Source organism: Augochlora pura, chromosome 11 (assembly GCF_028453695.1).
Source record: "Augochlora pura isolate Apur16 chromosome 11, APUR_v2.2.1, whole genome shotgun sequence".
In the NCBI taxonomy this organism is placed as follows: domain Eukaryota; kingdom Metazoa; phylum Arthropoda; class Insecta; order Hymenoptera; family Halictidae; genus Augochlora; species Augochlora pura.
This window is the reverse complement of record NC_135782.1, coordinates 19,320,328-19,348,071: the sequence shown is the minus strand read 5'-3', so window position 1 is coordinate 19,348,071 and position 27,744 is coordinate 19,320,328. Positions and strand designations below refer to the sequence as shown.

General features: G+C 51.3%; 1 protein-coding gene across 6 annotated transcripts in view; it reads left to right on the top strand.

Annotated features, from left to right (window-relative positions):
- LOC144476781 (uncharacterized) overlaps window positions 1-27,744 on the top strand; it is a 237,388-nt gene that overhangs the window by 89,362 nt on the left and 120,282 nt on the right. The window contains exon 3 of one of the 6 annotated variants that reach the window (XM_078194006.1): window positions 24,697-24,835. The exons of the other annotated variants lie outside the window; for them this stretch is intronic. The gene's annotated coding sequence lies outside the window, so the exon portion shown is untranslated. The remainder of the gene's footprint in view (window positions 1-24,696; window positions 24,836-27,744) is intronic. 6 annotated transcript variants of the gene reach the window in all.

Below are 27,744 nucleotides of genomic sequence, written 5' to 3'. Positions count from 1 at the left end.
CCAGCAGCCCTCGGCCCTCGGCCCTCGGCCCTCGGCTTAACGTCATTTCCGGCGGAAGCTACGATCCTGGCTTCGAGAACGTCGGGAACGTCGGCAAGTGGTACGTACACCACTTGGCAATCCTCTCCGTAGACCTTGAACTCCTCGAGTCGACTCGAGTCGACTCGACTCGACGATTACGAAGTCGTCGGGCCGATAAGAGCGTTACCGACTACATTTCGACGCGGATATAACACGTTCGCTTCAATCCCAGCGTGCCCCGCCGAGCGGAAATCCCACTTGAACCCGAAGAACTCGTTGCTCGCTTAGAAATCGTAGGAGTCGCGACACGCTCGTCGCTGCCTTTTCCCCAAAACTTGGCCAATGCACAATTTTTCCAGCACGTGGCGGCGAAAAGCGAAAAGCGAAAAGCTGCTATACCACGTAGACTGTCTACGGGGTAAACAAGTGGGTCAAGCTTAAAACAGTAGAGAAATCTATGTTTACACGACTACTGTGCGCTGCAATTAACAAAGACAATTCACAGTCTAATAGAGCAGTACTATTTCATTTCCAAAGAAACGAATAAAATACCTTTTGCTCATCCTTTCAGACGAAACGTTCTATGTACATACCGTGCGCGCGTCGTCGGTTTTAAAACCGCTTCGAAATGCACGGTGGCCGCTCAATTTGTCGCAAATAAGCATTACGATTCTCACGGGATTACGGCTGGAACTTTTCATTTCGCGAATGATCCACGAGCAATTCCGTAAAACCGCAGATGCAGTTTACCGCGACTACCGCGCGTTGTTCCTCGGCAATTTCGACGCTTCGAACGGAAACCACCGGGTGCTGCGCGGCGACTGCGTCGGAGCTTCGTCTCCGCCTCGTACTTCTCATCCGAAGATGCTCTCGCAGATATTGCGAAATCACCGCGTTAACGTTGGCCGGGCACAATATCGCCCGTTCATTTTCCTAAGTGCCGCGAGAACGTATGCGCGAGCCTGGGATCCGGCAGGGACCTAGCGTTTTCTCTGTCGCACCAGAGTTCCGCCTCTGGTTTACCACGAGTGTACAGTGGGCCATAATCAGTAGGCAGACCCACAGGAGAACGTCCGTGACACTCACTCAAGCATTAAAAAAGTTTTGCAGAACGGGAAGGTTTGCCCGTTTATGTATTCGGTCTTCGAGTTCCGTCGCCGGAAAAACAAACTCTCGGCCGCCTTCTTCGCGGGATCGCTCCTCCCATAATTAGGTCTCTCCAGTCTGGTGATATTTCGAGCGAGAAAAAGTTGTTCTCTCTTTCGCGAAGCTGTGTCGCGACAACTACGATTCCCGTTAGCACGAGAATTATACGAATCTCCGAGATTATCCGCGGAGCTTGTCAGCCCAAGAACTCGCGGGGTATCCGTCTTTTTCCGACTTGTTGCCGTCGCTTCGTACCAACTTGCCTCCGCGACGTGACAGTGGCAAACGAAGAGAGACAGAAAGTGAAGATCGTCGAGGTAAATAAGTTTTCTTTCTTCTCCAAAACGACATCTATTCTTACCAAAGATAATATTTCAAAAGCGATTGAAGGCAAGTATAGAATTATAATAGTATTTGAAATAACATTATTTGAAACGTGTAGTTTTAAATTTCTATGATTGCTCATACTTTTAAGAGTAGGAGACGGAGAAGAAGACTGGTCGATTCTTGGGAAACGATTGAAATAAGACTGAATTTCAATAGATCGTGGATGATCAGGCAGGATGTACTGGTTGGAGGAGTTGGCGAGATTTGCATGAGAATTCGCGTGACGGTGTCGGCTTATCGCTCAGATTCTTCGATTGCGTGTTCTTGGTGCGCGCGCGCGCGCGTTTCCCGAGGTTTCCGAGGCTCCACTCTCGTTCTCGACGACAATAGCTCTCGGTCGAAACTGACGTCAAACGAAAAGAATAAATGCGACGGACAAAGATCCGGAGCCCCGGCTTTCCACGCTCGCGTTTAATTGCACGATCCTCTCGCAGAACAGTCGGCAAACAATGCCCGACGTCACTGTTGTTATTAAGCTTTTCCGCGGTGTGATGCCTGTTTAAAAATACACGTATTTCTCCATAGATTTCGTCGCGTCTCGTGAAATATTCATCGGACTGCGGCTTCCACGTGGAACAGCCGGGGTATTTTGGATGGGTCTCGATGAAACACAACCGTCCGGCGCAAATTGTTCCCCGGCATCGTTACCATAATTCCTCTTTCGCCTTGGCAAACCTCTCTAGTTCTTCGTTCGTGAGAACTAGGAGTCGACTAAAGAAAATAGAAACGATATAAATAGCTTAGGACGCCTGAAAGAGGAGACTTTCCCCTTTAAAATGAGCCTAGGCTGACCTCCGTGCGATTATTTAGAGTGAAATTAGAGCATTTCAAAGATAGAGCGACTTTTAGGCCGGGAGTGGCCACCTAACTTCTACCCTGGCCGCTCTAAAATGGATCTGGTCACATAATCGGCCATAAATCGGCTCCAAAACGTCGTAGAACACTCCGGTTCGGGGCGTTGGAAATGTGAGGCTTCCCTCTTGACAACCATGGTAGTTTTACCCGCGAAAATAATTTTTACAATTTCTCACGGAAGCTGGAACGTTGGCCAAAGTTAGCCTGCCCGGAATCATTTTACACCGTATTATTTTATTTCGTATTTATTTCCATGCCACTTGCATGCAGCCTTTGAAATAACATGCATCTAGTTTTAGAGTATCTATCGTGTCTGTCGTCGCGTTTCAAACAACATTGTTTAAAATATAATGTTAAACGTCGCGTTGATCTTTTTGTCAGGGCGAGAGGACGCATCTGTCACAGCGACGGATTGATTTTTGAAAGAAATCGAAGGCAGATATAGCCGACGCTATGTGTATTCGTGAAGCAAAAATAAAACGGTGAGGGACCAGGGTGCAAAGTTTCGGAAAACTGGCCCGACGAGAAGCGTGAATCGCGTCGGTTGCAGATGCGCGACAAAGATGCAACTGCAGTTGTTCCGGGCGCGTGCGAGCGCAAGGGCCGTCGAAATAAAAAGGCTCTCGAGCGGCGGCGGCGGCTGCGGACAAAAACTGAAACCGGCGAAGGCGACGAAACAAAGGGAGGAGGGAAGCGTCCGCTTTCAAATGAAAATTCCATTTCGGGCGGTCTCGCGCGCGCGGCTCGCGTCGCCTCCCGTCGCCTCCCGTCGCGAGTGTCGCGACAGCCGCGAGAATGCCGCAGGTGCCCGGGAATCTCGTTGCTCCGGTTCTCGTCGACCCGAACACGAACCCGGCCGCGGGGAAACGCTCCGCGTTTTCCGGGAACAAGTGTTTGCGCCGACGTTTCACAAAAATGGGGAACCGCTCCGGAAAGAAATTCTGTCGCGCTTGGAATTAAACTGCCGAGTCGGGAATTTCATAAACTGCGACTACACGAAGAGATTGGATGTACGATCGGGCCTGGCAATTTTTTTATAGAAAACTTCGTATGTTTCATTTAATGTACGATGACTTGATTTTAAAAATAACTTGTCGCACGATTACTTGTTACCAATGGTTGAAAGAGAAGAGAAGAGAAGAAAGTGTTGATTTTCAACCGGGAACCAACAGTAAGATATGCCCCTAAATGCAGTCACGTATATCGGTCCTTTAAGCGCCCTTGAACGAACCCCCGGTCCATACCCTCGTCACGATCTCTAATAATCTACGGTTCGACGATTCCGTGGAAAATGCCCATGGCAGTTACCGAGAAAGATCTTCCGCCCGGCGGAACAGGAGAAGAAGAAGAAAAGCCAGCTGGAGGAGAACCGCGGTCAAGTAATGGCTAACGGCATTAATAATCTTTTATTCGGACCTCGGTCGGAACGGATCCAGCGTTCGCGTCCTTTTCGAGCGTAATCCTTGCTCGAAAGTTGCTCGACTCTCCCAGCCGAGATCTATCCGAGACAGAAGGTAGAGGACAGAGATGAGCGAGATGGAAGGAGGTTTATATGACGAGGGACGATATTCCCGGGAAGACTGCGCAGCGTGCAGCGGGTGGCTTCGAAATTTCCGTGCAAGACCGAACTATGGTTTGCGCTCCGCTGAACCTGATTTACTCCGCTCGACATTCCTGAAGGCGAATGCCGCGCCGAGCATCCGAAAACAGTCTGGTCCCGCTATTTATGTATGTCTGGAACGCCTTATTGATACACCGACGCCGTTGTAAGCCTTTCGCGCCGAGCGCGGTACTAGTCCAAGCAACGTCTTCATTTTACATCAACGAAAAAAAGCTCCGCTTACGCTTACGATTGTTTCTTTAATTCAATAGTTCATTCCTTAACGTTCGTTAATTCCTTGGATCTTTCCGGGTAATTATCATTGTAAGGGTGGAGGGATTAACAGAGTCTTGCGCCAAATAACTCGTTCGTTCTTCCTTTACCCGCGATCCTATATAAGAATTCATGGATCACGGGTATCCATGCGAAGGCGTGCGGCTTCGTAATTACAGAAGCGGCGTAACAGGTAATTAGCCGTTTACATAATACGCTGGGAAAGACCTGTTCCTCCCTCCGAGCGTCGTTCGTCGTTCGTCCTCAATTTTCATGAAATTTCCATCCCGGGCGACGGCGTTTCCCTTTTCTTCTTTTCCCTCTATTGTTCGCCTCCGCAGGGACCCAGAAAACCTTCCAATTCTTCGGCTCCGCGAAGTTTACGTCGCCTCTGTTTCTACGAGATCCCGTCCCGCGCCGCGCCGCGAGCGGAAAATAGTCGGTTCCTATAGGAAATTTCGGCTCTTTTAGCAACGACACCGGCGCGGTGCGGCGTTCTGTCACGAACCATCGGAGGAGCAATTAGTTTCTGACTGTCGGATAGCGCAATCGCGTGATGATTTTCAAAGAAATATTAGAAAACTGTTGGTAGCGTTAACTCCGACGACGTTCCTTCGAACCGCGTTTGCTACCGGAACATCCCCCGCTCGAATAGACGCGCTCGCGCGACCACTTTTAATTGTGTAGGATATGTGTAGTGCGGACGTGTGCGAACGAGCGGGGCGCGGTTGAAGACGCGATACGATTGAGAATCAATCAATCTTTCCGGCTTGATATCGTTTTTCAAGGAAGCACGACCGCTCCGCTCTCTCGTAACGGGAATTTTCGATGGCTCGTCGACGAGTGCTGTTTGTCATGCCGCGGAACGTTGCCGATGAAAATTTAATTAACATTGTGACGTCGGGGTATCGCGGCGCGCGTAACATCGCTAATGGACAGTCGCGACCCGTTGCGATCTTCTCGAAGGCATTCGCGCGAGCGAGCGCCGCGAACGCGGAACAAACGAATCCCCTGCATCATTCATCCGAACACTGGCATGTCTAATTTCTGCAGCAGAAATTGCAGCGCGCAGTAGTTCGCCGCGCCGACAACACGGCGAACAAAGTGCAAGCTGCGACGAGATTTCCTCGTTGAACGAAATTATGCGGCAGCAATTTCTTTTATTCGCTTACATGAGCAAGGAAACTGTGCAACGTTCCAAGCTCGCGCGGTCTCCGTGCATGCGGAGGAAGTGGACTTGACTCGTATAACATTAATTCACGCTACCATGGAGATTAAGAAGGCGATAAAGGAACGACATAAGTGAAAAGTTCCGTGTTAATATGCGGCAGCGACGCGACGGGGTGCGAGGCGGCGCGGCGCGGCGGGACCGGCCGCGAGGGATGCTTAATAGCCGGCCAACATTCAATCCCCAGTACCCGGCCCGGCTTTTTTCTCTTCCTCTTTGACCCGACCTTCGTTCCGCTCCTACCTCCACCACCATAAATCTACGGTACCGTAAGAACCGGTAATTATCATAGACAAACAATTCGCCGGAATCCGCGACCCTTCCATCTCGAATACCTGCTACGAACCTTGGCGTTCGAAACACCCGGCAACTTTGGCTTGATTTTCCTTCACAGCAAATTGCGCTCGCTTCCAGAACCTCTTTACCCATAGTGGCACAATTTGTTTTAATAAAACTGTATTTAACAAAACATCGGAGGTCTTTGCACAAAAATAAGTTGGATGAAGCGATTTTTAAACTTGCCATGGCTCAAAATGAACGCGATCACAAAATCTGCTACTACAAGTCGGCTCCGAAACATCGTAGAAAATAATTCAGAGGTTACGAATTTTGCCCGGAACGTTGGTATACTCGTTCCACCGTGTGCCGCGCGAAATTCACCAGAATTTCCTTTTTCTCTCGCCCCTCTTTTCCGTAGGGTGGCCCGCCACACGAAAAATATTTGTCGACAGCACGCGCGCGCGCGTCCCCCCACCCCTATCCATTCCCGCCGCGTCAATCCAGAAGGATCCTCGCGAATGTTCGCGGTCGAATATACGCCGGATGTTTAAACGATGACGTTCGGTTTAACGGACCGTCCCGAGCCCCTGCCGCCGCGTTTATTTCGTGCAAATGAATGTAGCGCGGTCTCACGAACAACGGTGATCTACATATCCGCCGGTTAATTATCGCTCGAGCGTTGTTCCACCCCCGAAAGCGATGGAACCGCCGTGGTGTACGCGTTAACCGGCGAAAGAAAACTCGCGCTTTGCCGTTTAAATCGATTTTACGCGATCAAACTAACTTTGCCCCTTCTCTGCTCTGTTTCAGGTGAGTTCACGAGCCCCGGCGCGGCGTTCCCGGGATCTATTGTGAATTTCGATCGGAGACGCGTTGCCGTCGCGACGCAGACATCTCAGGTATGCCGTGTCTCTTCGATGCGACTATTGCACTAATTCGGTCGAAATCCAGCGGCACGGCTTGTAGCGTCGCCAGGTCGCGGACTATATTTTTTACCGGGCGCTGTTTGCAGCGGCAACCGCTTAGTTAATTCGTGGCCGGAATATGCAATAACTTTGTATTAATCACCGGAAATGTGTGTCGCTCTGAAATATTGCGCAGAGACGCATGGGCACGCGCGCGCGCGCACGCTCGCGCGTTTACCACGGCTATTTTTTTCCCGCAATTTATCGGCTACGGGGAATAACGTTTTTATTATCTGCCGCGCGTTCGAACAGTTATCGTGTCGGCTGGTTTAATTCATACGGATCTAAAAAAGAAGAAACGTTTAAATATTTCGTAACGACCGTGTCGAGTGGCGACGGTAATGCAACCGGACAGAAATACGTGTAAATATGAATGCACGGGTCACCGCGATGCAACGCGTCGACCCACAATGTTTTTCGCTCGCTCTGTAACACCGATATTTATCTGCTATTCCGAGATTTTGTTTTTCAATGAACTTTGTTCAGGTTTCTCCGAATGGGCGAGCCAGTTCGGCCACCCGTGTTTTACTCGTTCTATTTTTTTTTCGTTCACTCTTCGTTAAATATTTTTCAAATAATCTGTCAGTCTGTTTGACAGACGTTTCGCGGTCGGTGGAAGAAGCGTGGTTAGGATAATTTAGTCCATCCCGATCTTAGCTTCTGCGAGGAAACGAAATGCGCCGGGCTCCGAGAATCGAAGGAATCGAACGTCCATGGTCGCGCGTTCATAGGAACTGGGCAAAGTTTTAAAACCACTCGAATCTTCCGACTCGGTTAACTACTCTGTCCACTCTAAATATTTGAGTACTTAACCGAGTTTAATTTCTTCTTCCTAAGTGTATTTAAACTTCGTAAAGCGATATACGCGTCGTCGAGGCGGTCCCGGCTCTAGCCGCTTTACGACTGTGTATTCTCTACTTCTCAAATTCTATTAGACGACCTTTTGCCGCGCAAACTCGAATATCTAAGCACCTGGAAGCAATCGTGTTTGAAGGAACCGTGATCTATGCGACGCAATTTATTCAATTTTCGATACGGGCTCCAATAGATGAGTTGAAATATTGCAATTTTTGAAACTAACTTGCCAAGCATTGTCTGGCAATTATAACATCCTTCTGAATACTATATTTGTTACTCGCTGTATTTATTGGATAAATCGAGCAAAGTTAAGCTGATTTGTTAGACAGAGTTTGACGTTCGGCGCGACGCGTTTAACCGGATGCTAACCAGAAAGGAAACTCGGTTTTGTCCCTTTAACAGCAATCAATCTCCGAATCCAGCCGGACCGCGACGAAATCGATACCGGCCGGCGACCTCGACCGTCGTCGGCCGAGAAAAAACAGCAAATCAGAATCGATAGGGTGTCGCGAAAAAAAAAATCGATAAAACCCGGATTCGCGCGAGCGAGCGAGCGAGCGAGAGAGAGAGAGAGAGAGAGAGAGAGAGAGAGAGAGAGAGAGAGCGAACAAGCGGCCGGAGGCCCTGTGGCAGATAATTCCGCTCGATTCGCGCCGGCATGGCCGCCCCACGGGACCGTACAAATACGCGGGTCCGAATTATGGCGCGGTGTATGGCCAATTAATCGTCGGATTTTCAGCGGGCAACGCGTCCCGAACCGGCCCGGCCCGGCCCGCCCCGACCCGACAATCCCGACCCGGCCGCGTGCCTGCGTTCGCATGGAAAATCGATATGTCGCGATTACTGCGAGCATTTTGCGCGTTCCGCCGCCGCCCGAACCCCATTGTCGTCGACGAGACGTCGCTCGGCGTCGTATCGATAGCACGGGTCCTCATCGGGACGCTGTTATCTCCGTTTTCCATCGGGAGGCGTTCTCTCCGTCTCTCTCCCTCCCTCTCTCTCTCTCTCTCTCTCCCTTTGACAAGCGTCTTCCAATTCTCCTTCTCTCTGCCTCTGCCTCTTTTCGTCTCCATCGCACGCTGTTGGTACGCAACAATCTAATACAACGGAAAAGTCGAGGATGGTACGCATCTGGGTCAACGCGAGCGCGCCTTGGCCGGCTGTAGGAAATAAAATGAGAACAATCGTTCAGCCGTATGGATATTCAGGATGAGTATGGGTTTCCTGGTAATCCCATTAGCATAGGTACTAGCAGCGACCGAACCACCGGAAAGACTGACAGAGACGGATGTAAGGGAGACCGCGCAACGCCGATTAATATCCCTCGGATGCCGTCTCGTGAATTGTTCGTCAAGCTCTATTCGATTCCATTCGCGTGCACGTTTCACCTGTCGCGATTGATCCGGTCCCCGTAATTGAAATCTCTCGCCCGGACAAAAATGTCTTCCGCCCTGTCCTGCCCTGTCTGTTGTCCTAATCGTGTCATTGACGTCGCGCGTCCACGTCGCGATAACGCAAGCTTCGAGATCCTCTTCCGGTAACCTTGATATAATCCGGAACATCTCGATCGAGATACGATGCAGACAATCGAATCCCGTCTCATAGATCTTGCGGGATTAACTCCCTTCCGAGAGACAATCGAACGAGCTCGTACCATTGTTTCATTTCCAGCGGAAACAAGCCTCCCCAAGATTTTATTTTGCCTCCCTTTCAAGTGCAGGCTATCTCACCGCTTCGAGCAACTTTAAACAGCTAAATTTCGAACAAATTATTTATATTTAAATCTAATAACACTGCACGTAATTTATGACAATAAGATTGTTAAGACTTCAAGGATAAGCAACGAGTTTCAGTTTTTCGACTTCTGTCCATTGTTGGTAGCATGATGCGGCTCGCGGTACTTCGGCGTCAGCGTCTCCCAGTTGGCGCAGCGAAAACCTTCAAGTAATAAACGATCTCTTCCGCGTGTACGCGCAGTTATGGTCTCCTCCGTCTCCTTCTCCCTCGTTTCATCACGCTCGCAGCCGCGTCAGCGAGTCAATGGGACGAGATGCGCGCGTGAATAGCGAATGAGATTATTTTCGCGTTCCCGTTCTCGTTCCCGTTCCCGGAGGAGGGTAACGCGATAGCAAGCCGAGCTCGAGAGACAGGGAGTGAGAGAGAGAGAGAGAGAGAGAGAGAGAGAGAGAGAGAGAGCGCCTGTGTGTGTTAGCTCGCGATTTCCGTCCGATACACATCCACCGAGGTTTTTCTCCCGCCGAGATTGAAACGTCGAGGAAGCTCTTGCTTATCGCGAAGATCCGCGCGCGGAGCTTACTTCCTATTGAACTTCTATAATGAAAAAAGAATGGAGGCGTTGTTGTTTGCAGAGCCTCGCAATCTCTGGGCGAATTTCGCTGGCATCCTTTGGCGCGCTATTCTCCTCTCGTAATTGTGCGTTTAGCGACCCCCCGTAATCGCGCTGGTCCTTCAACAGCGGAACAACAGGACCTCGTTAACGAGCGCCGCGGATGTTTTACAGTGCGCCGATTTGCGGCTAATGTTTTTACCGAGCTTTCCGAGGCTCGCGACAGTCTGTAGACTGCGTATTTTGTAGGCTCGCGACAAAAACGAGGCGGTAGAACTCTGAGCCGATGTGACACACTCGCGGCGCAACGTTCGAGATCGTCTCGCAGGGAACTTCTCAAACGATTTATCAAACTCCATAGAGTCGTTTGAATTTGTAAAAAATTAGCTTCGGGCTATTGTTTCGTTTTCCGATGAAAATGAATCTCTCTTTTGCTTAGCTGCATCGTTTCAAAGATCGAGAATTTTTCTTTGAAAGATCGGTATTCGAATACCTCGCTCGATCTAGCCTATTTCAGAAAGCACTGAAATTCAAAAACATCGGAACGATTCGAATAAAGCACGCAGCTTTCGATAAACCTGAAAAATTCAGCAATGTTTCGTTTCCCAACGAGCCGGGGCGGAATCAGCCAGGAAACAATCGAGCAAATCGTTTCCGCGAGTAATCGACAACCGGATCGGAGAACCGAGCGCGCGCGCGCGCGCGCGCCGATTAAATTGGGAAAGCGCATTCCGGCGGCGCAGCGCGGTGCGGTGCGGTGCGGTGCGGTGCGGTGCGACGATCGATAGAGACTCTGTTCGATCGCGCATTTGTTAACGGAAGCTAGGAGCGTCGAAAGTTATCTTTTCGTAATTGTTTCGGGAGTTCGGCGGACTCTGCGCACACGGCGGCGAAAGTTCCCGGGCGCCGATCGATCCGCAATCTGCAGTTACATTCAGGCGATTTCCAGGCTGGAAGTTATCGCGACTCGGAGCGGAGATTAACATCGTCCGTTTCCCGCGGCCGATAATTCTGCGGCCGCGGCAACGGAGGATCCTCGGATACGCTTCTGGTTCTGGTTCTGTTTCTGGTTCACGTTCGCGTGGCCCGTGTGCCGCGAAAACGGGAACACGTTCAAGTTCAATCGCGCCAATAAAACCGACGACCCAGATCTAACTTTAGCAGCGGCACGCTGGATTCTACGTTTTATTAAGCGGGAATCAAAGCGACAATACCATCGTCGGTCATTGTTCCAGATCGAAGCAAGAAGACGTTAGAATTTATATTAATTTTACAAAAATAAAAAAATACACGATATCTGCCACGGAAAGAAGGCTATACACGATTTCGATTCACGTTCGACACTGGGAAGATGACAGCGACGAGCTACGATCGAACGAAGGTATAAGAATCGCGCGGAGTTCGTCATTTCGCAAATTTATGGATTCTCGTTCTGTCGCACACCTAAACGACGCGACGCGACTCCACGCGACCGTTCCACGGCGGAGGAATGCGACTCGACGAATTCCCGAGACAAAAAGTTATCGATCGAGCCAGATGAGAGGAAACTCACCGGTAATTAGTCGCCTCCCGGACAACAATCCATCGAGAGACAGCGCGGCGGCTGTGGGCCGGGCGCGCGTCGACAGAGAAGTTGCGAATCGTCGAGACTCGTTATGCGGCTCCGATCGAATGGAAGCCGCAGTTTCGCGAGAAACAATGGCCCGACACAATGGCGAAAATGCCGGCGTTATTAAGCAGTGGATAATAAGGTGAATGCCGGATTCCCGCGGCTGCTCGAATTTCGAGAGGCCGCCGGATTCGTCCTGGATCCGGATACCTACATTACAGTCACGGATTCTAGTCAATTTTAGTTATTTTTTATTCCCACCTATCCTATCTTAAAGTAGACACTTTTAGCTTTAATTTAAGCTATACAACGTCGAAAATCTGCCACGGGAATATATTCTAAAATTTATTTGAATTTTTTCCTCTCATCCCACCCAGATCGAGTTACTTTCCTTCGCGCCAGTGATCGCGATTTTTCGAATTTTTAAAATGACCTTACGATTATTTTTGCATCCCATATACCCTATCTTAAAATAGACAGCCTTAGCTTTAATTTAAGCTACGCAATGTCGAAATCCGCTCTCGGGGCGCAACTTAAAATTCCCTTGCATTTTCCCTTCTATATCGAGTCATTCTCCTAGGTTTCCGAGCAACGTGTTAACGCGAAACAGGAATTTCCTCGAGCCACAAACAAGCGAGTTTACACAGGATCGAGCAAATTTATTTAATGCCGCTCGCGCTGCTTTTTATTCGGCGCGAAGCTCTCATTCTTCGCGCGTGTAATTTACGCACGAGCCGATCGTAAACTGGTTTCGCAGAACCGGACGCGCGCGCGCGCGAAACGGAAACGCGGAACGCAGAAAACAGAGATACGCGGTTTTTCCGTGACCCAGCGATCGTTTCGCAGGCGCCGCGACGTTGAAGTTTCAATTTTCGCTCGTGCCCGGATCACGGGCTGTTCCAGACGGCGGACAATCATCGAGAACAGCCGCGATAAGATCGTAATTCGCGAGGACCGCACAGGAATTCTTTCCAATGTGTTCGGAACGCGTGCTCTAGCCTCCGGCGTCTGCGGAACCCTGCTTATCTTGTTCGTTTCGCGGCGATGGCCGTGAGTGGGCGTGCTTTTGTTGCTCTCGACCTTGATAGAGCCGAGACCGCTGCTCCTCGGACCACTCTGCGCAGCTTCGACGGAGCCGATTTGGTTTCGATTCGTCTTTCAGCCTGCTTTAGTTTGCGGTAAATTAGATTAACGCGGAACTATTTTGGAACGAGCAGAGCAAACTCTGTAACAAGGTTTCGAACCGGGATCGTGGAAGCAGCCAGAAGAGTGATTTAAGGGGTTAACTGACAAGGGTAGCATCGGCGAACCCCTAGAAGCGCGAAAGTTGCCGCCGCTCCTTCTCGTGTTTTCTATCGATTTTTGTCGGCTCGGCGCGGCGCGGCACGGCGCGTCGCGTCGCGTCACGGCGCCCAGGCCCAGACCAACATTTTCGGTTCGACCGATTCGCGGCAAGCCCGGCTTATATTCCAATTAAAAGTTTCCCGAGGCTCGCCGACCGTGGATATCTGGCAGAGCCCGGCAAGCAGCGTTCGTGATTTAAAGCTATGCTTTTTCGCGATCGTTATCGCTCCATGTCGCTTTTACGCCGCTTCGCGTTGCGTTGCGTTGCGTTGCCACGCGCGAATAAGAACGCGTACCCGGCCTGGTTTGTTTCCAATCGAACGCCGACCGCGCGTTTATTCTGACCGGGCAGCATTGTTCGATGCTTTGCTCGTTTCATTAAACGCGATTTTCGAAGCGGCGATCGCGATACCTACCTCCCGTCTGATCCTAGCTGCTGACTTTTTCATGCGGCGCGGCTGGTTTTTCCTGCTAGCCGTCGATGAGAAATCGACGATTAATATGGGGTCGTCGTTTTGCTGAAAGCACCCCTGCGCAGTGTCTTTGTTGCAAAAAGACGAGAGTAGTGACACCGCAAAGCAGGGGCCCTTAAAAAGTGAATCAAAGATCAAAGGAGTATCATTTTCGTACAGTCTCGTCCGCATATTAAATCGTTCTTATCGTGCGATGGGAAAAAACGCCGGTGAAAGTGAAAGTTCGAAGCTGTCGAGAGCGTCGCGTTTTGAAAAGCTGAAACGTAAACGGCTGCAATAGTGGTATCGATTCGGATGATCGTTTAATGGAAAAAAGAAACGAGGCTGTGGAGCGAAGTTAATCGGGCGGTGGGTAATCCACTCGGCTCGACTCCCGGTGACCTTGAACTGGTTCAGCTCGGCGTCGCGCCGGTCTCGAAGGACTGATCGAACGTCACGAATACATCTGGTCGAGCATCGACGGATATCGGGCCGATGTCGGGCCGGCGGCGGCGGCCTATCTCTTCAATTACATCGCGGTGAAAAAAGCGGCGCCGCGCCGTTCGAAGCCAACTCTTTTTCTCCGTCGCGCGGTGCACACGCAGGCACGCTCCGCGGGGTTCGATCCATTGTGCAACACCTGTTGAATCGTTAACCCGTCTAGCTTTAACGAGGATGCAGGTAAGTCGGTGGAAGACGCGGATAACGCGCGGCCTTGAACGCGCCGATCGGCTAGCGTCTGTTCGAGATCGCCTTCGCTGCTTCCTCTTTGAGAATCCACGAGAGCGAAAAAGGACCGTGGAAGACTGCCGCCCTGGCGCTCTGGTTTATCGGCTTCTCTAATTACGTTTTTAGCTGGAACGCGGGTAAGCTCGGAGCGTTAACGTTGCGAGAAAATATTGATGAAACGGTGGATGAAGTAATTGAATCGAATTAGGGGTGGGTCGTTCCACGGCACCCGTCGTTGCCAGCGCGTTCGCCGTGGCGTCTTTTCTCCTTTATTTTTCGTTCTGGGAAAATAATCGCGAGATAAGTGGGAAACGAGCTGCAATCAGCGTGGCGCACGCTTTATCTATCGTCGGACGTTATCGGACGTCGTTAAGGTTTAACTGGCTTCGCCCACGTAACTCGACGCGAGCTCGCGCGCGCGCACGCGCGCGCTAGCGCACCTACAGCCGCGAGTAATTATCGGACAATAAAGCGCAAGGTGAACAGGAATCGCGCGGCCGCTCGTGACTCTTTCGTTCCCGCGTATGTAAACTCGTTCCCTGGCGCTGTAACGACCGCTGCAGCCGCTATCGTGTGAATTTCGTTACTTTTTATCTGCTCGCGCTTCGCATTATCAATTATCTTGTCAGCGCGTTTATTCCTCGGCTTTTTTTCGCGACTCGGTCTCGTTCGTTGACTAATTCGTTTCAAACGATAGCGTCGGTGGCGTTCCTTTAGCACTATTTTTCACGCGGCTTACCTTCAATCGAAGCTGAAAGCGTCTTCTTTAAGTTAAGTTAATTTCGATCGAAGAAGAATCGCGACGTTGTTTCAAAACATCGATAAATCTCAGGAAACGATTCTTAAACAGAGACAACTAGGACTGTAAAGAGCGAGGTGGAATCGATTCGAAATTGTATTCTCGCGGACCTTTTCCAACTGGCAGCTCGGCTTATACCGAAGCAGAAAGTGTCTGCTTTAAGAAGGGGTAAATTAAGTTGAGAAGAAACGACGAGACCGTTCCGAAAAATCGAAAAATCCCGACCCCTACTTCCAAGTAGAACAGCTCGGTTTTGAAGGAAAAGTTTGAATTGATTTTAAATTGCATTCCCATGGGCCTTTGACAAGGCGACTTGGTGCAAATTGAAGCTGAAAATGCCGTCTTTCGAATAGGGTAGATTGGATCGAGAAAGAACCGCGGAATAATTTTGGATTCGCATTCTCGCGCCTCGCTCGTGCTCATATTTTCGCTAGCCAGCGATTCACAGCGATTTCCGTCGGCCGAATTTTCTTCCGCGCGCATCTAAATCGCGTTTAGCGAGCTCCGGATAGAAATCGCCGGCTCCCAGTGGAAATGAGTCCTCGGAAGTCGTTAGAGTGTTAACGAGCGGCGCATTGTGCTCGTCGATCGGCTCTGGCAATGGAGCCTCGCCGCGCCGCGCCGCGCCGAGGAAATTGATTCCGGCTCCCTTCATAATATCCGACGCTTCTCTTCTTTCAAACCCGGCCGCCACGCTGCTGCACCGTTCCATCGCACTCGCGACTCGCGCGCGTTATACTCCATCTACTCTACCCGAGTGATCGATGAGAAGCGTGTGCCCGACTATACATAGATTCGACGCTGTACCTTTCTTTTCCACCGATCGATGCTCTATTACCTCCCGCGTCCGAGAAACTTTTCCCGAGCGTGCTGCTCGCTTCTCCCGAGCAAATTGAACAGCCGGATGCGCGCGAGCCGCGTATCCAGCAATTTTAGGGCCGCGTCGTCGGAGACGTATTGTTCTCGCCGCGACGACGGCGTCGCGTGTTACCGCTCGGCGTTATAGTTTATTTACGAGGTGTTATGATTAGGTTGCCACGAATGAAGTCGAAGATAGAAGCGAAAAGTTGGCACCGGTACAGGATCAGCGAGAGCTGGTCAGAGACCCGCGCGGGCTTTAGCTACGCGCGCGCGCGCGCGTCGCTAGCGGCAGACGAAATTCTTCCGACACTGGTAGCACAATTCCGATTTCTGCATCATGCATCTAAAGCGTATAAGTGTTATAATTTGTAAAATTGGAATAATGCGAGTCGGAGGCGTGCTAACGAGGTGTCGTAGAGCCTGAATAAAATGACAAGGCTTTTTACGTGGAAACGATCGCGACTCGACGCCGAGGGGCCGGGGCAGGGGCAGGCAGGCGTGGCGTGCCGGCAGAGAAATTACAAGGAGCGGGCGGATAAGTAAGATAAACGGGCCGGGACCGGGACTCGGGAGGTTAGGCGAGGAGGACGAGGATGGCGACGCGACGGCAAGAAACCTCGAGCAGTTCGTAGGAGCCGGAGCTGCGGGTGGCACGAATCAACAGTTTATTCGGGGCTCCGTGACGATCTCGCCACGTCTGATCGTAATGTTTGCTGAAAGTTCACCAGCCGCCCGGGGGTTGCTACAGGACAGAGTCGCGCGACTCGAGGCGAGACGGAAAATTAACGATGGAACTTGCGCTCGCAGTTAATCCGCCGCAAAAATACTCCCCTCTCGCATTCTTTGTATCTTTCGGCAAATTTCGCGACATATTATCGTTTTTTAATAATACATATATTGCTCTATATGGTAAAAAAATGGGTCTCATGTATTTTGAAAAGATATACAACCGTTGATTAGAGAATTGCCGGTGGACGAAGCGTTGAATCGCGCCGTAAAGCAAAGAGCATCGAGCGCGGCATGAAATCCGAGGGAGTCGCACCGATCGCAAAAACCGGATAAAAAGCGAAGCCCTCCTTCGAGCGGAGAAACCGTCAGCTGGGCAAAATAGACGATCAGTCAGCCGGATGACAGAGCCCGCGAGAGCCGCGAGCAACAAAGAAGCCCGGACTACGACAGAGATCGCGAAACCTTTGACACGGCGCAGCGGCCTGCGTGTCGCTTGTCGTCGCTCGTCGTCGCTCGTCGTCGCCCGTCAGCCACGAAACCAAACCCGTATTCGAGCCGGTGCATCCCGTACCCGGCGCTGTTTCTCCGTGGTCGGTCATTTTTCCCATGGCGCGCGAAGATTCGCGGAGGCGATAGAAGGCGATGCGTCCAGTCGCCGAGGGAAGAGAAGGGAAGAGAAGAGAAGAGAAGAGAAGAGAAAAGAAGAGGAGACGAGACGAAGCGACGAGGCTCGCCAGATAAAATCACGCGACACGCACGAGCCAGCCAGCCAAGCCGCCACGTGAAATCGCATTCGTGGAAACGAAAACGAGAAAGGCTCTTGTCACTGCCAATCCTGTAATTTCCTCGTGGGACGGGCGTCGCCTCGCTCGGCTTTTACTCGCCCTTGCTTTTCATTTTTCCTGAACGCTGATCGTACCCGGCCGTTACAACATGGGACTGGGTAAAATTTGAGATACTGTGATATTGAAACCGTAGACTGTGTGAACAAGGAAGAAGGACTGTATTGGAAATATGTACCTTCTCCTTAGAATACACGCGTTTGCTCGGTTTAGCTCGGTTTAGCAGTTACCCGCTTAAGTTTTTCTCGTCGCTGCCCGGTGTTGCTCGCCGCGCGAGGCATCGCTATTTCCGAGCACGGCGCACGCTCGTTCGTTCGAGGAAACTCTATATGACCGAGCGTGTTATTTAGCGACCAGTCGAGGAAACTCGCCGCGACCGCTGGAATCGGGAATGCGAGGCCGCTCCGTTGTCCGCCCGACGCGGTGCACGGCGCGCAGGCTTGCGAAATACGGTTGTTCGCGGTCCAATTTATCGTGGACTGCGCGCAGTAAACATCGCCGTTATTGTTAATAACTTTGCCCCGCGTTTGTTTCGCCGTGCAACCTGTCCCGGCCGGCCATCCTCGCCATGATGGACGCGATTTAGCTGCTAGTCCTTCGTGTCATCGGCGCGAAATGTATCAGCGGCAAGGATGGCGCGATCGCGAGATCGTTCGGCGACCTGTTCAACTTTTGGCTATCGTACGTGCAAAAATGGTTCCGGGTCAGATTCGCCTCGACCCCGCTTTCCGTCGAAATCGGCAGCCGTTACCGGCCCAATAACCAAAGATAAAATGAGATAAAACGCGGCCGTGACGCGAGTAACCTTCGGAGTGTCGCGCGAATGAAAACGAGACTGTCGCTGGCTCGCTCGGTCCAAAGTCCACAGGTTGGCCCGGATCGCCGAGCGACGCTTTAATTAATATTACGATAATTTACGATACGAATTTATCAAGGGAGCAGCGACGCATCGCGGGGAAGGTCATCATTCATTGTGTCTCCGTGCGAATGCAACAAGTCCTCCTTCAGCAGTCGCGCGGTGGTACTTAACCATCCGCTGGCTGGCTGGCTGCGTTCCCTTCTCGGCCTCTGAGACACCGATGTGGCGAGAAACGGGGCCGCAGAAGCCACCAGACGATCGAAACTTAGCGAATCGTAGCGGAGGATTGAGATCTCATTCGGTTTCTGTCGCGGCGCTCAATTCGAATTTCCAATTTCCTATAATTTCCGATCGATCGGCAGTGCTCTCGCAGTTTCGCGAGATTCTTCTGTTTAAAGGCGGTGTTTCCAGCCGAAAGTTTGTCGAAGCGCATCCGCTTTTAAATTCCCAAAGTTCTCTCCTTCGTTTATTGAGAAGGGGGCCAAGGTGCCACTTGTGAACAAGGTGTCCCCCGCGATTGTCCGGAATTTTCATTTGTGAATGTTGGAAAAATAATTTGGAAAGGTTACAGAAATCTACGTTTGATTCGCCTTATTCGAGATTTGCTCGTTAGAGCGCCTATTTGCATGAACATCTGCGCAGATGTCGATATGAGTCATTGCCGGCGATCGGACAGAGCGAGAAATGATCTCACGAGATCGCCGTCGTACTCCGGAGGCGCGTCGCCGCCGAGCTTATCGTCTTCTAACGCAGCTGTTTAGCACGGGTCGGTTAACCGCGACGTCGCAACGAGTCGACGAGTTCGAAACAAATCATCCCCCTAATTGTTCGAAAAGCAGACGCTTTCGACAACAGCTGAGACCACTCGATGATACTCGGGGTTCCCTTTTCGCCGGATCCCGAATTAATTGCGACGACGACGGCGACGACGACAACGACGAAGGGATAAATCCGAGCCCCGGGGTAAAAAGAAGGCGAAGGAATCCGCCGATGTACAGTCGAACGGTATGCTGCGCCGGTTGGAAATCCGCTGGAAAATTGAACGAAAATCACGTTCCGGGGCTGGTCGGCCATCGGCTCGTCGATCACTTTCGGGACAATGTGCCAGGCTGCGCTCCAGAAACGCGGTAATCCAATTAAAAGCAACACCGAGGGGCGGTTGAATTAATCGCGGCAGATAAATCGCGCGAAACGTTCGCCCGGTGAATCGAGTCTCTCCCTTCCTTTTGTGCGAGCTTCAACAGCCCCGTCGGATGTCCCGGGTGTCGCCTTTTCAGGAGCAAACGGGACGGAGTCGAATCGAAACGAATCGAGTCGGGTCGAGTCGTGAATGCGAGCGCGAGGAACTCGACTCGACTCGGCTCGCATTACGCTCGTAGCGATAGTAATTGCCGAAGCGGCTTTAGAAAGGACGCGCCGCGCGGATCGAACTCGAAGAAAGACGCCTCGTTAACCGAACCTGCTCGTCTCGCTCGCGCCCGAGCACTTTGTCTCTTTCTCTCGTGCTCGCGCTCGTGCTCGCGCTCGTGCCGATGCATGCTCGTCCTCGGTCGGTCCGTTGCCGCGCGGCTGCATCGCGAAATCCCGGCGGGATCGACGACATTAGAGCTCGGGTCACGACAATGGTCGTGTGGTTCAGGAGCAACGGCGATGATGCGATACACGTGTTCAAGGACGCCGCTTCCGCTGCAATACGCCGCAATCCGCGCACGCCGCGCCGGTGCACACGGTCAAGGCTGCGACCTTGTCAACCTTCCGCACTAGTTCTAGTTTTTCCTTGCCCCGGTGCACGGCGAATTGCACGCGGGCCGTTACGTAACTACGCAACGAGCGCCGTCCAAAAACGATTCGGAAAGTGCTACCGACGATTAAACGGAAAACTGCTAAACTAAATTAAACTTTGTTTCACGGGTCCAGAGAGATTTTTCATTCTTTTGCCGATATTCCAATAGATTTTGTCGAGGAGATTCAAGTCTCGAGGCGAATAGACGGACAGACCGCTGGGTCGAAGGTCTCTGACCCTTGAAGCAAAGATTAGCCACCCTCTGCCCACGAAGGTATTTGTACTTGGAAACTCGTGGTATTCGTGCGAAGTGCGAAGATAGAACGTGCCATGGGGGAAAGAGTTAACTGCGGGGTGCAAAAATAAAAACATCCCACGCTCGAGTTGGCAGCATCATCGATTCGAAACGCAATCGTCGGCCGCGCCGTCGGGTTTAAAGACGAATTATTTTTATCCAGCGCTCGGCTATTATCAAATTTAACGCTCGCCGTGAAGTTTAATTGCTGTCGTCGTTATTCGCGAAATATTCACCGCCTGCTCCGGTAACTATTTCCGACTCGACCTAATTTCTACGTCGGCGTGTTCGGCGCACTAGAACGGAGCGCGTTGATTATCATAGTACCCACTGCGGATTTTCTACGCTTATGGCGTTCACCGACCGAGCACGGTTTAAAGAAAATTTAGCATAGTTACGGAAAGTTTGTCTTTTACTTCTGAACTCGCTCCTCGAAGACGGAATAAATTCAACTTCCTGGTCCGCCGACGCGACGGGCCCCAGCCAATTTTGTTTTACGCGGAGATGCAATTATTGCGTGCATAATAACTACCTCGGGATACACGGAGCGCGGTTCCGTTTAAACTACGGCATTAATTCCGCGATCGAGCGTAACATTTAACGAAACGATGACTCGTTAATTTAAGAAAGGGACTCGTACCGATTTTGAAACAGGGGTGGTGGGCCGTATTATTCGCGAAGACGTCCCACTTGTTTCTTTTATTCCGGCCGTCAGAGGCGGTCTCCCGTTTCCCTCGATCAAAGGAGGGATCGTTCTCGATCGTTCCTTTATGTCCCGTAAATTGCGTGGCAGCACCTGATCCGGATATCGTCTAGCAGGTTTCACGAGCCACTCGTTCGTCGCTGGAAAAACGCTCATGCCACTTACTCCATACTTATCAAACTTTCTACGGTCCGTAAACCCCAAGCGACTCTCTCTCTCTCTCGCTCTCCCTCTTTTTTGTGGAAGTCTTGAAGCTAAAGGAATTGAGAATTGCTTTAGTTCACGACCCGTTTGCCACGGTTTTAACAGACTTCCTTTACTAGAATTGCAAAATAATTTTGGATCTTTTTGCAGCGCGATCTCTATTTGCAAATAAGCGTTCGTATGTCGCGAGGTGTCCGACGTGGAGCAGGCCGATCGCGAGATAAAACTAATAACGCGTTTAGGGCGAATTCGGGACATGTGGCGCGTTACCGCATGAAACGTCCGGGTGACAGGGAACAGGGAACACGAAGTTTCGGCGAAACCGTCGCGTCGGGTCGCGTCGGAACGCGGAGAGGATCGAGAAGTCGAAAGCCGAGGAGGGTGGAGAGTTGCCGAACGGCCATTTACCGTTTCGGCGCACGAGCGCGGCCGGATCGATGGCTGCACCTCACTTTCACGATCGCTGGCTCCCCCTCCGACCTCGCCTCCCTCTCTCTCTCTCTCTCTCCTTCTCACACTGTTTCGTCCCGGTCTACTCTCTCCGTCTCTCCGCTTCCCCCTTTCTCTCGGTTTCGCATCGGTGGCTTCTCCCTGGCCGCCTCTCTCGCTCTCTCTAGCTATCTCTCTCTCCCTCTCTCTATTTCTCCGTGTATTTATCTCTGTCTAGCTTTGGTAGTCGCGCGCGGTGCACCGAGTGCGTTCACCCTTGCGTCTCCCTTCGCCTCCCCAACGTCGACACGCACACGAGGACGACAGTGCACCCCACTGACACGTGCTCTCTCTCTCTCTCTCTCCCTCTCTATCCCAGCGGAGCACGCACACGCGCACCCACACGCGTAGAGACAGACACCCGGCCATACCGTATTTCGTCGACCCTCGCGGCGCAATCTTTTCCTACACAGATTGCGGGCAAGCGAACGCGGTCGTCCGAAGGCACGCCCGACTCCCAAGGGGAGGGATTTCGAGGAGATTTTGATTTTTGATGCTCGTCGCGTCAGCCCTCGATGCACCTGACCCGACCTGTCCGCCTCTGTTCGGGCCAACTAGGCTGTGAACGTAACATTGACTCGATCGATTGGAAACTTGTAATCGAATGTTTAGTTGAATTCGTGGTTCAACTTCTGGTTCGACTCGTGGATCAACTTACGGTTTCATTTATGGTACAAGATACGGTTTAAGTTGAGTCGGCGCGATTCTCGCGTGCGGCTTTCGACGCGATCGCGTTCGCGATCGCGATTTCGATCGACGCACGAGTGTCTATCGGCGATCAAGGTCTCTCGCCCGTTGGCGGCGAAGGTTACGGCGCGATTCATGGTTTTTCCGGCGGTAATGAACGGCCGAGAAGCGAAGGGAGACAGAGGGAGCGCGAGTGCGAGCTCGCGCGGCTCGCCACGCTGGTCTTCCCGGCAACGCTAACGGGGTTTAGCGGCAACTCGAAAGCTGGAAAGCTCGAATGGCTAATTAGTTACGGTAATTGGTTCGCGTTCAATAGTTCGCGGACTTTGCGAGCTCAAAGCTCGGGAGTTCCGCGCGAGGCGAGGCAGTGATGGAGCTCGGGATTTAATTACCAGCAGAAACTCGAGCACCAGGAATCAAAAGAGTTAGTAGCTAGGGCGAGCGAGCGAGCACGCGAGAGAGAGAGAGAGAGAGAGAGAGAGAGAGAGAGAGAGAGAGGGGGATGGCGGTCGGTTTCGAACTCGGAACTTACGTGGCCGTTTCTCCATTCCATTCCCTTTAATCACGGGCCGCGGCCGGCCGGGCAGCCGTTTACCCAGCGAGGCCGGACGCCACAGGACCATCTACCTCCCTCCCGCCCTCCCTTTCATCCTCTCGCTCTACACCCTCTTCTTCCTTTGTGTCCCGGTCGTGGAACGTTTGCGCCGCGACCGAACGCGAAAACCGTTTCTACTTTTTACGCGAGCCGACGCTAGGAGATTTATCGCTCGCGAGATACCAAAGGAATAGTAACAAGCGGCCGCCGAGCGCGTCGTTGAAACATTCAACTGAAAACGCTTCCGTTTATTGCGCGCAGTGGTCCACTCGCATCCAATAAGTCGAATTAATCCGAACATTTGTCTGCCTCGGACCAACCAAGTTCCAGTCGGTGGTCGTACGGTTGCCGATTAAGAATATCCGCCGAGTCCAAGTCGACTCGGTCAACGCGCAATACCCGCCAACATTTCGGATCGACGGTAATCGTTTCGAGCACACGCGTTTATCGACCATGTAATTTTAGTTATTCAACGTTTAGGCGGTCGACGCAATGCCCCGCAACCTATCATTTTACCGTAAATGATCGACAACGCCGCGCGAAATAATAACAACGGCTTTGATCCGGAGCGGGCCGTATGAACTCGAGGTTTATCGCGAGCATTCGTAAACAGGAACTCGATGTATCGATTCAATAACGTCGAGAGTGTATTGAAACGTTTCCGAGTGAAAAATTCTAATCGGCGATCCTTTGACGAATGATCCCTGCTCCTGGGAATTCGTTTTAATCGCCACGGCGAGCTTTCGACTATTAGCGTCTACAGAATTTAGTATACCGAACGGCAGAACTTTGTACAGGTGCTGGCGTTGTCCGACGAAAATGTTTCCGAAAATAATAAAGCTCTTCCTTTGAAATATTTCTCGTTGCAAGTTGAAATAAATCCGATATCGTCTAGCGAGGATAAATTGTTGAGAACTGACGACGCCGATAAATTTCATTAGATCGGAGCAACGATTCGAGCGCGTCTAGACGAATCGAACGCGAACGATATTACGATAAGCAATGGCTGACTCTCCGTACGACGGCCGAAAGTAAATATTTCACTTTATTCATCCCAGCTATTCTAGCGTAACGCGAAGCTGCACGATAACTGCCACTTCATCGGGCAAATATTTACCGAGGAAAGCGCATGCCGCGCAGTTTACTTTCCGTCGGCATGCAGTTGAACGTAGTATTAACTTACGAAAAACCAGCGAGTAAATCAGTCCGGATCGAGACGTCGACGCGGGGAGGGGAAATCGGGGAGGGATCCAGTACACTGTGCGCTGTAGACGGAAGGAAAATAATTCTGATTCGGCCGTTTTATCGGATCGTCGACGAGCTCTCGCTATTATTTTAGTTACCGGAAATTTGCGACATTTATCTACGACGAGGATTATTAAAATGATTGCAGAAGGAATTAAACGCGCGTATGGTGCCAATCCTGCGATTTTCGTAAAAATTGCATCCGAGAATTCTCCCCCTCCCCGGAATTGGAGCGCGGGAATTTTAGCGGAGGCGCAGTCGTTGAATTAAACACGAGCCGTTACGATTTCATTCGCGGGGGAAAAAAGGCGGCGGTGATATATGGACGTTGTGCTCCCCAATTCTCAGACAGGTCGTCGATCAAGCGTATCGGTAATTTAGCCTCCTCGGGCTTCAAAGCGCGCCGGGCCGCGCCGAGCCGCGTCGCGTCGCGATCGATACGATCGATCGAATCCGGTAATCGGGCCGCTCGAATAACCAAGCTAATTTCGTTCGCTTTTTGCTCGTTGCAGGTAAGTTTCGTCGGCGTGCACATTGATTCGTTACCGATCCCGCTCGAGGAAGAACATGCTCGTGGGAACCACCGGTGCGCTACTCGGACAGGCTGTCGATCCTTCCAGTCGATCTATGTGCTGGTTCGAATTAACCCAGGTAATGAAAATCTATGATCGATCGGTCAGCGACGCCGAACTCGCGTAATACCAACCAGTATCCGGATCGCAACCCTTGCGCAAGTAGAAACTCTTCCGGGCTCGACGAATCGTTGGGCTCCGAATTTTGTAATTTACGGTTGATAAAGTTTCTCTACGGGTTGCATAGTTTCGTTTCATCGGAGTAGAACGATGGTTGCTCCGTTTAGCGCACCGTAGCGAATTCCGGGGGAAAGTAGAATCGTTCGTGGAACAATGGTTGATAAAAAGAAAAATCGTTATCGGTACACCGCCAGAGGTTTGGGCGCAGCAAACGTTTGCGTGAAAATTGATGGACGCCGACTTCTAACGAAAGACGGCCCGCAGATGTCGGAGCAATCTGCGAAAAATGAAAACGGCTCTCGCCTCTACCTTAAAGTTGTGTACAAGAATTTCGCGAGAGTCGAAGCAACGGTTTCAAACAGGCTGTACGGCAGCCGGGTCGTATCCGGCAGAAGAAAAGCAGTAAGTTGCCCGAGGAAGCTGCTGGCTGGTTAAAGTACTGGTAGGAACGGGACGAGGTGGAGGTGGAGAAGCAACGAAGAGAAGGAGAAGGAGGAGGAGGAGGAGGAGGCGGAGGCGGAGGATGAGGCGGAGGTGAAGAGGCGAAGCCGTAGCAATAAAGTGTGTCAGAACTCGGCGGCGTTCCGCGTTTCCTTTTTTCGCCGGTGCCGCTATAAAGTCGCCCTACCTCCAGATCCGCCTTTTAGCGAGCGCCGCGCCGCGCATTCGACCGAAAAACGCTTATTATATCGTGGATTATGGCTTATGGCCGGTGCCGACAATGTTGCGCGAAATTGCCACGCGGAGAGAACACGTGCGCCATCGAAGCGAGGCGGCGCGAGGCGTCGCGCGTTTCATCGCGGACTTCGCGGAAATCTCGGGGATGCTCTTTGATCTGTTTCCTCGCGCGGCTCGCTCCAATGGAAACGATAAACATTTTTCTCCCGCGGGAGAAGCGTGTTCCGAGCGCACTCGTCGGTGTTTAACGAGCTGTCGCGAGCTGGGCAATCTCGATTATTCGATCTTTAGAAAACCGTAGCCTTCGTTATTCGTGCTCGTTTGCATTGAAACAGGTCGATCTAATTAGACGTCTATCTGCTATTAAACGCGGATGAGTTTGTTTTCACGATGAAAGTTGGTAAGAGTTTCAGACGTACGTAACCTGAGATCTCCAAATGAATTTGATCAGGTCCAGTTTCGGAATAGTCCGCGATAGAATTGCTTTCCTTTCGGCGATTTCAACGCGCACATAGCACGCGCTTCTGCCGTTGGATTCCGAGTTGCCGAAATCAGGGCAAAACGATGTAATAGTACCAAATAAATCCTCGGATTTTGGAACGCATTGTACGAGTAAAATTGAAAAGATGAGGGTTGGTTTGGATCAGTTACTGATTCGCTTAGGTTGCTTGCCGACTAATCGCGACGAGTCAAAGTTTTCGAGATACATAGTCCGTGTAAAGTTGTTCGTTAGGGAATTTCTGACAATATCGCCCTTGAACCAGAGACAATCTCGCAAATTTCCGGCACAGGAGAATCCACGGTGCTCCCAGAATCGCGTCGACGGTGCACGGTTTCGGCCGCGGTGCCGCGATCAATATTATCGCGTCGATGCCACGAGCAATCATCGGAACGGAGCAGTCGTACTGCCGAAACAACCCTCCCAGCCCCAGTATTTCGCCGCATTCATATCCTCGCACGCGTCTCGTTACTTTTAATTGTCCGCTCTCCACTCTGGATCGCAATTCACGGTGCGCACTCGCACCAGCACCAGCACCACCGCCAGTACCAGCACCAGCACCAGCACCAGCATCACCGCCACTACCAGCACCAGCACGCGAACGAAGAAAGGGATCCGTAAAACCGGCGTTGCCGGCTCGTAATTGCGCAATCATTTACGCGCTCTGGCCCGCTCGAGCCGCGCCGCGCAACTGACCGTAATTACGGCAACACAATAACCGGAATGCAGTTGTATGATAATGAGGAAAACGAGCGTCTTATGGGAGGCGTTTCGTACCCCTTGCGGTTGGCCGCGTCCTCTAACTCCTCGCTGAACGAGACGTTCAGGTAATATACCTGTCCAAGAGACCGTGCATCGGGCTGACCTTGGCTGAACTTTTCGTCAGGAAATCGTATACGCGTTGGAAATAATAAAACAATTCTATCGCAGTCGACGTCTTCCACGGGAAGGTGTTAGGATGAACGCGTTTGATGCTCCAAACTCGATAACCGGAAGACTCCCCAACTTGGTCGTAAACTGTCCTCTGTCGCCAGATCTGTTTAACCTCGTTCTGCCTTTAGGCCACACGCGCGCGCTCTAAAAGCCTGTTATAAAACTATGACCGGTTCTTGAGAAACGCGTTGCTGCCGACACGCGAGTTTTCAAAGCGTCGAGCTGTTAAAAGAGACGTCGATGCTTCGCGTACCGGATATTCCCGTTAAATATTTTCTAAATAAGGCAAGGATTGGTTAAATTGCATATTAATTGAAAGGGTCTCGACCCAAGGACGCCGTACATGCTCGAAATCCGCAGTCGGATAACTTCTATAGAGTATCACAGCGTTTAAGGCAAGCTCCGCTATGTAACCTTACTAACGAGCTCAATTAGCAGACCCGTGATGAAACACTTTCTTTTTCTGCAGCAACCGGCTTAAAGAGGAAACTTAATTTCCCATTCAGAATAAATCCAGCCAAGACCGGTACTGCAATTGGAAATACAATTAAAAGATTGCGTGGCGCGATCCGAACATCGATGCGTCGATTTCTCACCTTATTCCACGTTTCGCGGGTCATAAATCTGAAACGAGAGACTGCTTCTCGACTTAATTGCGCGACTCGTTCCAGCAACAAGTGTGCAGCAACTAACAACGC